This window comes from Malaya genurostris, chromosome 2, assembly GCF_030247185.1.
Source record: "Malaya genurostris strain Urasoe2022 chromosome 2, Malgen_1.1, whole genome shotgun sequence".
NCBI classification, from domain to species: Eukaryota; Metazoa; Arthropoda; class Insecta; order Diptera; family Culicidae; genus Malaya; species Malaya genurostris.
Window position 1 is genome coordinate 179,389,240 of NC_080571.1, and position 11,087 is coordinate 179,400,326.

Below are 11,087 nucleotides of genomic sequence, written 5' to 3' on the forward strand. Positions count from 1 at the left end.
ATTTTAGGCTCAGATGATGAATTTGATAACTAATTATTAGTATTGATTAGATTAGGCATTCAAGATGATACATTCTCGTTTCAGTAACGTATTATTTTTTGCACGCATATTTCTGCAGACCAAGAAGGCATCTTAATTGATAACCAAGCATCAAAAAATTCTTTGTGAAATCAAAATGAAATGTAATACAACGATAACACTTCCGATAAATGTATTGCTTAAAAATAAAAATTTTAGATCAACAGTTATGTTTTTCTTATACTGACCCTCAAATAAAAAAAACCTTTCTGCAAAATGCTTTAAAATTAACCAGTGTACGGTTAAAAATTAATCATTTTCTCAATTGAATTTATTTCTGAAAATGGTCTAAAAATAATCATTTATCGAATCGATTACTGTTTATCAAATGCTTTAAAATTAACCATTTTGTTGCTCCCGTAAAATCACGTAAATGATTAAAAATTAACCATTTTTCAAGTTAACATCGATTATAGTATGTTCACATTAGCACTGATATCAAGTGATATACGCATATACTTGATATCCGATGATATCATGTGCGATATCACTTAATATCTCATACAATTTGATGTCAACGCGTATCACCATTTTGGCATGATATCCGGGATATCATGTACGATATCATGTCGAGTTGTCAAAAATCGCAACTAGCAACACGGATAATGGCATTGAACGCACTCATTTATGAACGTCACTTCGAGAGTGATAATAAACAATCATTATAATTTCGAATTTTTCAACGAATACTAGCGTTCGGAGACCATTAAATGCAAGACTTCAATTATTGATTGAATTGTAGGAGAGAAAAGCAATATTATTGATCTTACTCCTAATGGAAACATTCAATATGACAACTTGATTGTCAAACGATATCATTTCGATCATATGTGAACACTTCCACGTGATATGCATATCATCTCGGTATATCAAGTGATATAAGCGCTAATGTGAACATGGTATTAGTCATTTAATGACTAAAGCGCCTTTATGGTATGTTCACATTAGCGCTGATATCAAGTGATATACGGATATACTTGATATCCGATGATATCATGTGCGATATCACTTGATATCCCATACAATTTGATGTCAACGTGTATCACCATTTTGGCATGATATAGTGGTTTTCAGCTTGACATAGAATGCGACGGAATCGTCGCAGGATTGCGAAATAATGAGCGTCAGAACCACTGATGCCAGGTTTGCAGATTGGTATGTAAATTTGCAATTTCGTTTGTTAGCAGACTTTGCAATTAAGCCGACTTTTTTGCAGATTTTCGAAATGTTTATGAACAATCGTCCATTTTAATGACTTTTGCTATTACTGTAGGGTTTTCGTTCGGTTTTTTCGTCATACTTCTAAATATTGAGGTCGCATAGGACCATTTCTAATACGCAGACGCCTAAAATTTCACCTGGCATCGCTGCCAGAAAAATGGACAGGTTTTTTAACCCCTTCGCTGTCTGTTGTATTGAAATTAACTAGCATTAGAGCCAAAAGAAAAATTAATCGGCTGTTGGATTGAGGCCAATTGCATTTTCAACTGGTAAAATTCCTTAGCGACAATTGTTATTTCATTGTTCATCGAAAGCATCAACAAATGTATATCTGTCAAAGACGACCTACTTTTTAGAGTAGACAAATAGCACAATCGATTAAAGCACGAGGTTTTGAAAACCAAGGCGTCGATTAATACAAAGTATAAATGAAAAGGGAACATACTAAGCACAAAATAATCATTATGTACGATTCAGACGATCCGTCTTCTTTTGTCACAGTCAATCTCCGTCACCGGCACCGTCAACATTAATTACATGCATTCTTATGGAGCCATTCACACGTAACGTCTTGACGGACGGAGCGTGTGAACGTTCCGGTAAAGAAAGTATTAAACTAATTTTGACGGAAGCTGACGTTTCGGTGACGGTGACGGAAGGAGGCGGATCGTCTGAATCGTACATTATGTCAAATAAATAGCACACGCCGTAATCATACGCATTATCAATATGAATTAATTATGACTTATTATACTTATTATTATTAATTATATGTATTAATTAAGTTTTCTTAATAATGAATAAAAATTTAGTTGTTGTAACGGTCAATTTAAAAAATATTTTTTTCTGGCTTGTGGTCTCGAAGGGGTTGAATCGATGCGAATGACAGTTTCGCTATCTTTGCGGCATTTTGTCGCTATCTTATCGCATCGCAATCTTTTCTAGCCGACAGTGAAAATCACTATATACGGGATATCATGTACGATATCATCTCGAGTTGTCAAAAATCGCAACTAGCAACACGGATAATGGCATTGAACGCACTTATTTATGATCGTCACTTTGAGAGTGACAATAAACAATCATTATAATTTCCAATTTTCAACGAATACTGGCGTTCGGAGACCATTAAATGCAAGACTTAAATTATTGATAGAATTGTAGGAGAGAAAAGCAATATTATTGATCTTACTCCTAATGGGAACATTCAATATGACAACTTCATTGTCAAACGATATCATTTCGATCATATGTGAACACTTCCACGTGATATGCGAATCATCTCGGTATATTAAGTAATATAAGCGCTAATGTGAACATGGTATTAGTCATTTTATGACTATCCCCAGGCTTAGGTCAAAGTGGTTAAAAATCATTCGTAAATGATTACTTTTTCCTTAGCGTGAAGTTCACCATCAGGGTTGCCACATATACAGATTAATCTGCATTTTGCAGATTTTTCAGATAAATTTGTGACCAAGATTCTGTATATGCAGAATACAGATTATTGTACAGATCTGTACAGATTTGTACAGATTAAATAATGATCGAGTTAAAATATATTAAATAATGGTTGTGTGTTAATTCTAAAAAGAGGATTAAACTTATATAAAAGGATATGTTAAGGACAGTAAACACAGATGTTCTATCTCCTAACAAAGATTTGTTTATACTTACTTTTATTTACAACTAGTGTAGCGTAATTGCTTATGCTTTCAAAAATTCAAAAGAAGAAAGATTGCAACTTGCATTATACCTAATGAACGAAAGTGAAAATAATCAGATTAAGTTCTCACTTTCAGATTGGATTTTAAAAGTTTTTCGTCATATCATTATTTCGAGAAGCTCAAACACAGACTAACAGACATGACAGTATGAGTAAATTCTTATAAAAATAATTTTTCGTGATGCACTAGTTCCACCTATATTGTACTGCGCGAACTATTTACTATCTGTACACCCCTTGTGTTACGTAAAAGTTTTTTTACTAGTTGGTTTCCCATCGTTTGTCAACACCGATCAGCTGCTTGCAGGGATGCCTGATTTCATCAAAATTTTTGGAAATGAATCGTCACAATAAATTATTGGATTACGTTGATAATATATTTAACTTTTTCGCGATGTTGAAAGGTAACTATTTCTTTGACTCAACGTTGTTCATCTAGACTATTTTTTTTGTGTTGGTAGTTTTCACCCGAAATTAAGTGGCGGCAGACCAGAAGCAAGTAAATATTGAAACAAAACAGGTTCGATTTTGTATTGCGTTGGAGGATGAGAAGTAGGCATAATTCTGTATATAGTTTTGGCAATATGTATTAAATCTGTATCCTGCATGAAATTCGCATGGACGTATACAAATCAATACATTACAGGTAATTCTGCATGAATGGCAACTCTGTTGGTAAATGAAAAAATAAACACAGTATAGATGACAGACAGGATGTTTTTGATAGGGTAACGTGGCGCCATCATGACACATGTGAGTACTGTCCCAAATAAAGGAATATTCGAAATGACCGTTAAAATGATTGAAGAATCTAATTTGAGTGTCCTGTCTGTTAGTCTGTGGCTCAAACGCAAAAACAACTTTTAGCGTTTTTTCAACTACATCATAAAATTCAGACTAAGAAAAGTTTAGGTTTCTTCAAATTTGGGTTCTAAAGACTTTTTCATTCCGTTGTGCTTCGATTTCTTTTCACTTCTTTATACAGATTTTCAATACAGGTTTTTGAGCTCCCGATACAGATTTACAGATTTTTCTTCTGAAAAATGCAGATTTAAATGTGGCAACCCTGTTCACCATAGTTACTGTTTATTATAGTGAAAAATAAATGAACAAAGTTTTTATCTGATAATCAAGATCACAAGCTAAATATAAGTTAAACAATAATCTAGAATGGTTAAGCCACCATGAATATACTACTAGCTGTATTTATATTTGTAGATTCGTAGGTGTTTGTGTTAATTTTTCATCTTTTGTGCTAGTGCCAGTGATATTTAGACTGATTGTTGTAGTTTAATACAACAACAATAAACATAAACAAACAAGTTTGTTTTGCACCGTAGCAACAACTAGCATAAAGCGTTGCCAGAAACGACTAACAGACATGACAGTATGAGTAAATTCTTATAAAAATAATTTTTCGTGATGCACTAGTTCCACCTATATTGTACTGCGCGAACTATTTACTATCTGTACACCCCTTGTGTTACGTAAAAGTTTTTTTACTAGTTGGTTTCCCATCGTTTGTCAACACCGATCAGCTGCTTGCAGGGATGCCTGATTTCATCAAAATTTTTGGAAATGAATCGTCACAATAAATTATTGGATTACGTTGATAATATATTTAACTTTTTCGCGATGTTGAAAGGTAACTATTTCTTTGACTCAACGTTGTTCATCTAGACTATTTTTTTTGTGTTGGTAGTTTTCACCCGAAATTAAGTGGCGGCAGACCAGAAGCAAGTAAATATTGAAACAAAACAGGTTCGATTTTGTATTGCGTTGGAGGATGAGAAGTAGGCATAATTCTGTATATAGTTTTGGCAATATGTATTAAATCTGTATCCTGCATGAAATTCGCATGGACGTATACAAATCAATACATTACAGGTAATTCTGCATGAATGGCAACTCTGTTGGTAAATGAAAAAATAAACACAGTATAGATGACAGACAGGATGTTTTTGATAGGGTAACGTGGCGCCATCATGACACATGTGAGTACTGTCCCAAATAAAGGAATATTCGAAATGACCGTTAAAATGATTGAAGAATCTAATTTGAGTGTCCTGTCTGTTAGTCTGTGGCTCAAACGCAAAAACAACTTTTAGCGTTTTTTCAACTACATCATAAAATTCAGACTAAGAAAAGTTTAGGTTTCTTCAAATTTGGGTTCTAAAGACTTTTTCATTCCGTTGTGCTTCGATTTCTTTTCACTTCTTTATACAGATTTTCAATACAGGTTTTTGAGCTCCCGATACAGATTTACAGATTTTTCTTCTGAAAAATGCAGATTTAAATGTGGCAACCCTGTTCACCATAGTTACTGTTTATTATAGTGAAAAATAAATGAACAAAGTTTTTATCTGATAATCAAGATCACAAGCTAAATATAAGTTAAACAATAATCTAGAATGGTTAAGCCACCATGAATATACTACTAGCTGTATTTATATTTGTAGATTCGTAGGTGTTTGTGTTAATTTTTCATCTTTTGTGCTAGTGCCAGTGATATTTAGACTGATTGTTGTAGTTTAATACAACAACAATAAACATAAACAAACAAGTTTGTTTTGCACCGTAGCAACAACTAGCATAAAGCGTTGCCAGAAACGATCTCCTTCCACATTTTCAAACTATCGCAATGAAAGGGAGTAATTTGCTAGGCTGTGGACCAAACATTGGCGGTTAGTTTGTATGGGACTTAGGGGTATTATTATCTGTATTTGGTAATACGGCTGATTTTGCATTAATAAACTTTTACTTCATCACAATTGCAGTGGATACTAATAGACGGAAAAGTTTGATTTTTTTCTTTTTTAATTTTTGTGAAATCTGTATTAAGTTTAGGAAATCTGTATAAAATCTGTACTCTGTATTGAGTCTGTATGCGCATGTGAAAATCTGTGTAATACAGATAAATCTTTATTAATGGCATCTCTGCGCACAGCGTTGTCAGCACGACGTAAAATACACTGGTGGCGTAGTAAAACAGTTTTGGTTGTGTTGGTAATTTTCTCACGAAATTAAGTATGGCGCGTCTGGATTCAAGCATGTAAACATAAACAAACGACCATTTCAGATCGGGATTTCACTTCTAAGTTACTCCAGTTGTCGCGCAGCCTGGCGAATCTTTGGCACTAATTGAAAATCTTGACGTTTTTCCTTCAAGGGCTTGCAAGGTAACGTCGAAATATAGAAAATTTTACACACATCCGATTCTGTTCATTTCGTTGGAGGAAGGATTTGGCGGATCGCACTGTGGTATCTATTACAGTTATTATGAATAATGAAGTGATTGTGCTGTGGGTGGCAATTTAAATGCAGGTGATGAAAATGATTGAAACATCCCGGAACAAAACACCGCATTTCACTGTCAATATTTTCGCAAACAGAACCAACTCTAAATATTTTCATAAAAGCAACTCCCGAAACGTCATTTGTTTATGTATTTTCTTCTTCACGTCTCTCTGTTATTCCAAAATAAAATGACACCCACACTAACGCATAGAAAAACGTGATCACCATGTATTTTACATCGTGGTTGTCAGGTTGTCAGTCTATCACGCTTAAAAATAATTACTCAAAAATGAGTAAGATCGCACTCATCTACAGAAAAAGTGGAACAACTCTAATTCTTGGTCAATTTTTCAGAAGGGCCTAAAAGCAAAATGTAAACAATTCGGATTAATGCATAATATTGAAAGTTAAACCCTAATTTATCGTATAATATCATAGAATTCATCAAAAACATCATTTATGTTGATTAATTGGAGTTTTTATAAAGGGCCTGATTCATATATAAGTCAGATAAATATTAGTTGTTGTTAAGGCCTTCCTGTTACGGAATCCATGATCGTGTAGCGTTTTCTAAACCTAGATTGGAGTTATCTAGATAAGCCGCCATGAAACTCAGTAAGTTGAATTGAGAAGAGAGAGAGAGAGAGGGAGAGAATAAAAAAAGAAGATGGAGTTATGTTGAATTCTAACTAAACGCGTTTTATTTCGCTCCGTACAAAATTCGCAAGTTACTGCAACATTTGCTCGGTCTAAGATTGTGTTCTTCCCGTGTTACGGTAACCGATATTCGGCGCGAACGATTCATACCAAAAATCGTTACATTGGTGTCAGAAGTGGGGTAATAAATCCCTTTAATAACAGATTTTTGGTTATGTTGTCGCCACCACATGACTTGCTGACCGGGAACTCGCTTCACGAGGATGTCCAAAGTTCAAGATTGTTAGCCGGTGTCAGGGAAATGTTCGTCGAACTTCGAAGAAATGAGGAAGATGACCGCCGAGACCTGATGGAGCAATTTGAAATTTTGAATGGTACAGTAACCTCATCTGTTAAAGATTTTCAAGCAGAAGTGACTGGTCAACTAAAAGGTTACGGAGAGGAATTGAACCGTCTCAAAAATCAAGTAAATGCATTAACAGCAATGAAAGATTTTAGTGCAGCATTGAATGCATTACAATTGAGCGGAGCTCCATTAACTCAAAGTTCCCCTTGCGAAACCGGTGTTCAGCGTGATTCTGTATTATCAGCTACCTCGAATATCACTGTTCAAAGGTCCGATCAATCGGTAGTATCCGTCGACAATGGGCAGAATGACATCTCCATTGCATCGAATTCACATGAACAAGTATTAAATCGAGCTACGCACACTTCTCGTGTAAAAATCACGCCAGACACATTCGATGGCAGTAAACAGTGGTCGGATTACATTCTTTCATTCGAAATCTGTGCTGATATAAACGAGTGGAGTGACGATTTACGTGCGAAATATTTAGCAGCGATGTTACGAGGTCCGGCGTTAGAAGTGCTTCGGAATTTGAGTTCTGAAAATCGGTTGTGTTATGAGATACTAAAAAATTCTCTCAATCAGCGTTTCGGCGACGAACTACGAAGAGGATTGCACCATGCGCAACTTCGAGCCAGACAACAACAGCGCAGCGAGGGCCTCATTGATTTTTCAGACGATATAAAAAAGCTGGTTTCGTCTGTTTACTACAACTGCCCTAGCGAAGTGCGAGACATTATTGCCTTTAATCATTTTATCGACGGCCTGCAAGATCCAGTTGTTCAGGATCGCGTTCGTCTTGCTGGTCTACAAACACATGACGCTGCCCTGCAGTTGGCTCTGCAAATAGAGTACAGTCGTAATGCAACTAAATCTGCGCAGAAATCGATTAGAATGGCAACAGCTACTACTATGGAAAGCGAGGGATCTGTCTTATACGACACTTCCGAGGACGAAGCGATCACTTACGAAGTGAAGGAAAATGGAAATACAGTAGGAACGCAAACGAACGTGTATCGCAAAAAGAAGAGAAATTCTAGACGACCTTCGGGAAACGATCGGACGCCAGTCTAGAGGAGCGAAGACTGGTAGAGATAAATGCTCCACACAACGTTTATTACATGCACACACTCACACGTCATCAAGGTAGTTATATTGCTAAAATAGAGGTGAACGATTCTTCATGCGAGGCTATCATCGATTGCGGTGCTGCTCGAACACTAATCAGTTACAAATTCTGGAAAAGAAGACTCCCGCTTCCATCGAGTGATTGCGGTAAAAAGTTCATTAGGACTGTTTCTGGGCAACTGATTCCCGTGCTTTCGGAAATAAAGGTTGGATTTAAGTTTGGAGATCTCAAAATTCATCATACTGCCTGGGTGGTGGACTTACCGGAAGACTGCATAATCGGAAGCGACTTTCTTGCAGCAAACGGGTGCGTTATGGACTTTGCCAAAGGAGATTTGCACTTTTCTGATTGTCTTTCTGTTTCTTTGCTGAAACACAGTGCGTGTGAGGAAGGAACGCCAGTTTTTCTTTCTGCCGATATCGAGATTCCAGCTCTTAGCGAAGTATTAGTGACTGCCACTTGCACAGCTAACACCAATACTGTTTTGTTGCTTGAAGGTAACCTTGAAAGTGACGTTGTCATCGTTGCGAGAACTGTATCCAACTCAAATCAAAATCGAGTACCTGTTAGAATGTTCAATACTTCGGAGTCGCCTGTATTGTTAGTAGCTGGTACGACCGTGGGATCCTGTCAATCGGTTGTTGTTGTGGATAATTCAGCTAACACGGACCAACGCAGTGATGATAACTCGTATACGGTGCCGGAACATTTGCAAACGCTGTTTATTGCTGCATCGAAGGGTCTAAATAGCAATCAGAAATATAAGCTTGCTCATTTACTTCGGAGTTACCAAGACATTTTTAGTTCTGGTCCTGGAGACACCGGGAAAACAAAACTGATAAAACACTGCAACAATACTGGAACAAATCGACCGTTTAAAATCCCGCCACGGAAAATTCCACTTGCGAAACGCGACGAAGTTGATGATTTGCTCAAAGAAAAGGAGGCACAAGGTGTTATTAAGAGTTCACAGAGTCCATGGTGCTCGCCAGTAGTTCTCGTGAAGAAGAAGGATGGAAGTACAAGGTTTTGCGTTGATTATCGTAAATTGAATGACTTAACCACTAAAGATTCTTATCCTCTTCCTAGAATTGATTTAACGCTCGACGCTTTAAACGGATCTCAGTGGTTCTCAACCCTCGACTTACAGAGCGGATTTTGGCAAGTCCCATTGGATGAAACAGATCAAAACAAGACGGCTTTTTCTACTGGTAAAGATTTGTGGAACTTCACTGTTATGCCTTTTGGGCTATGTAATAGCCCTGCAACATTTGAGCGTTTGATGGACATGACACTAAAAGGACTCCCGTGGACACTTTGTTTGGTTTATATGGACGATGTGATTGTGCATTCCAAAGACTTCAACGACCACCTAACTAACTTAGCGACTGTATTTGATAGGCTACGAGATGCCAACCTTAAACTGAACCCTAAGAAATGTGTACTGCTGGAGCACCAAGTGTCATTTCTTGGTCATATGGTTTCTTCGCAAGGAGTGCATACCGATCCAAAAAAAATAAACGCAATATCTCAATGGCCTCGTCCAAAAGATAAATCGGAACTCAGAAGTTTCATCGGAATATGTGCTTATTATAGAAAATTTGTCAGAGATTTCTCTGCAATCGCCAAACCGTTGCACCAACTAACCGAAACACGCACTAAGTACGAATGGACCATTGAATGTGAGGAATCTTTTTCAAAACTAAAAACTTTGTTGACCTCTGCACCGATATTAGCATTTCCAGATATTCAATCTTCATTTATATTGGATACTGATGCGAGTCAGAATGGAATCGGAGCTGTATTATCACAAGTGCAGAACGGGGAGGAGAAAGTTATTGCATACTACAGCAAATGCTTTTCGAAGGCTGAAAGAAACTATTGCGTTACTCGGAAAGAACTTCTTGCCATGGTTAAGTCGGTAGCCCATTTTCATCATTATTTGTACGGTCGGCAATTTCTTCTTCGCACTGATCACGCCGCCTTACAATGGTTGTGCAGTTTCAAAAGTCTCGAAGGGCAGTTAGCTCGCTGGGTCGAACGTCTTTCTCAATACGATTATCGCTGCGAACATCGACCAGGTTTAAAACACCAGAATGCCGATTCACTATCAAGAAGGCCTTGCTATCATCCAGGATGTAGACACTGCGAGAAATTTGATGCTATGGAGTCAACGCGAGCTGATGAAATCGTTAAAGATTGTAAAAGAGTAACTCGTCAACAGAGCGATATGGAATCAGCGCAGTCAAAGGACCTAGATCTTCGCGCTGTCTTTGAATGGATCAAGAGTGGCAGTCGTCCAGATGCCACACTCCTTTCACATTATACACCGACGTGTCAGGCGTATTGGAAAATTTTCAAAGACCTGAAAATCGTTAATGGCGTATTGTACAGAAAATTCTACTCAGTAAGTGGGCACACGCTGCAAATGCTTTTGCCTAGATCGCTAGTTCCCGATATTTTGAACAGTGTCCACAATGGGCTCACAGGTGGTCATTATGGGATCGCAAAAACAACGTCAAAAGTAAAAGAGCGGTTTTATTGGCCAGGTTTATCGAGAGATGTTAAGATCTGGTGCCTGAAATGTGTGACGTGTGCTGCTCGAAAGGGTCCAAATCGGCGTCTTAGAGGTA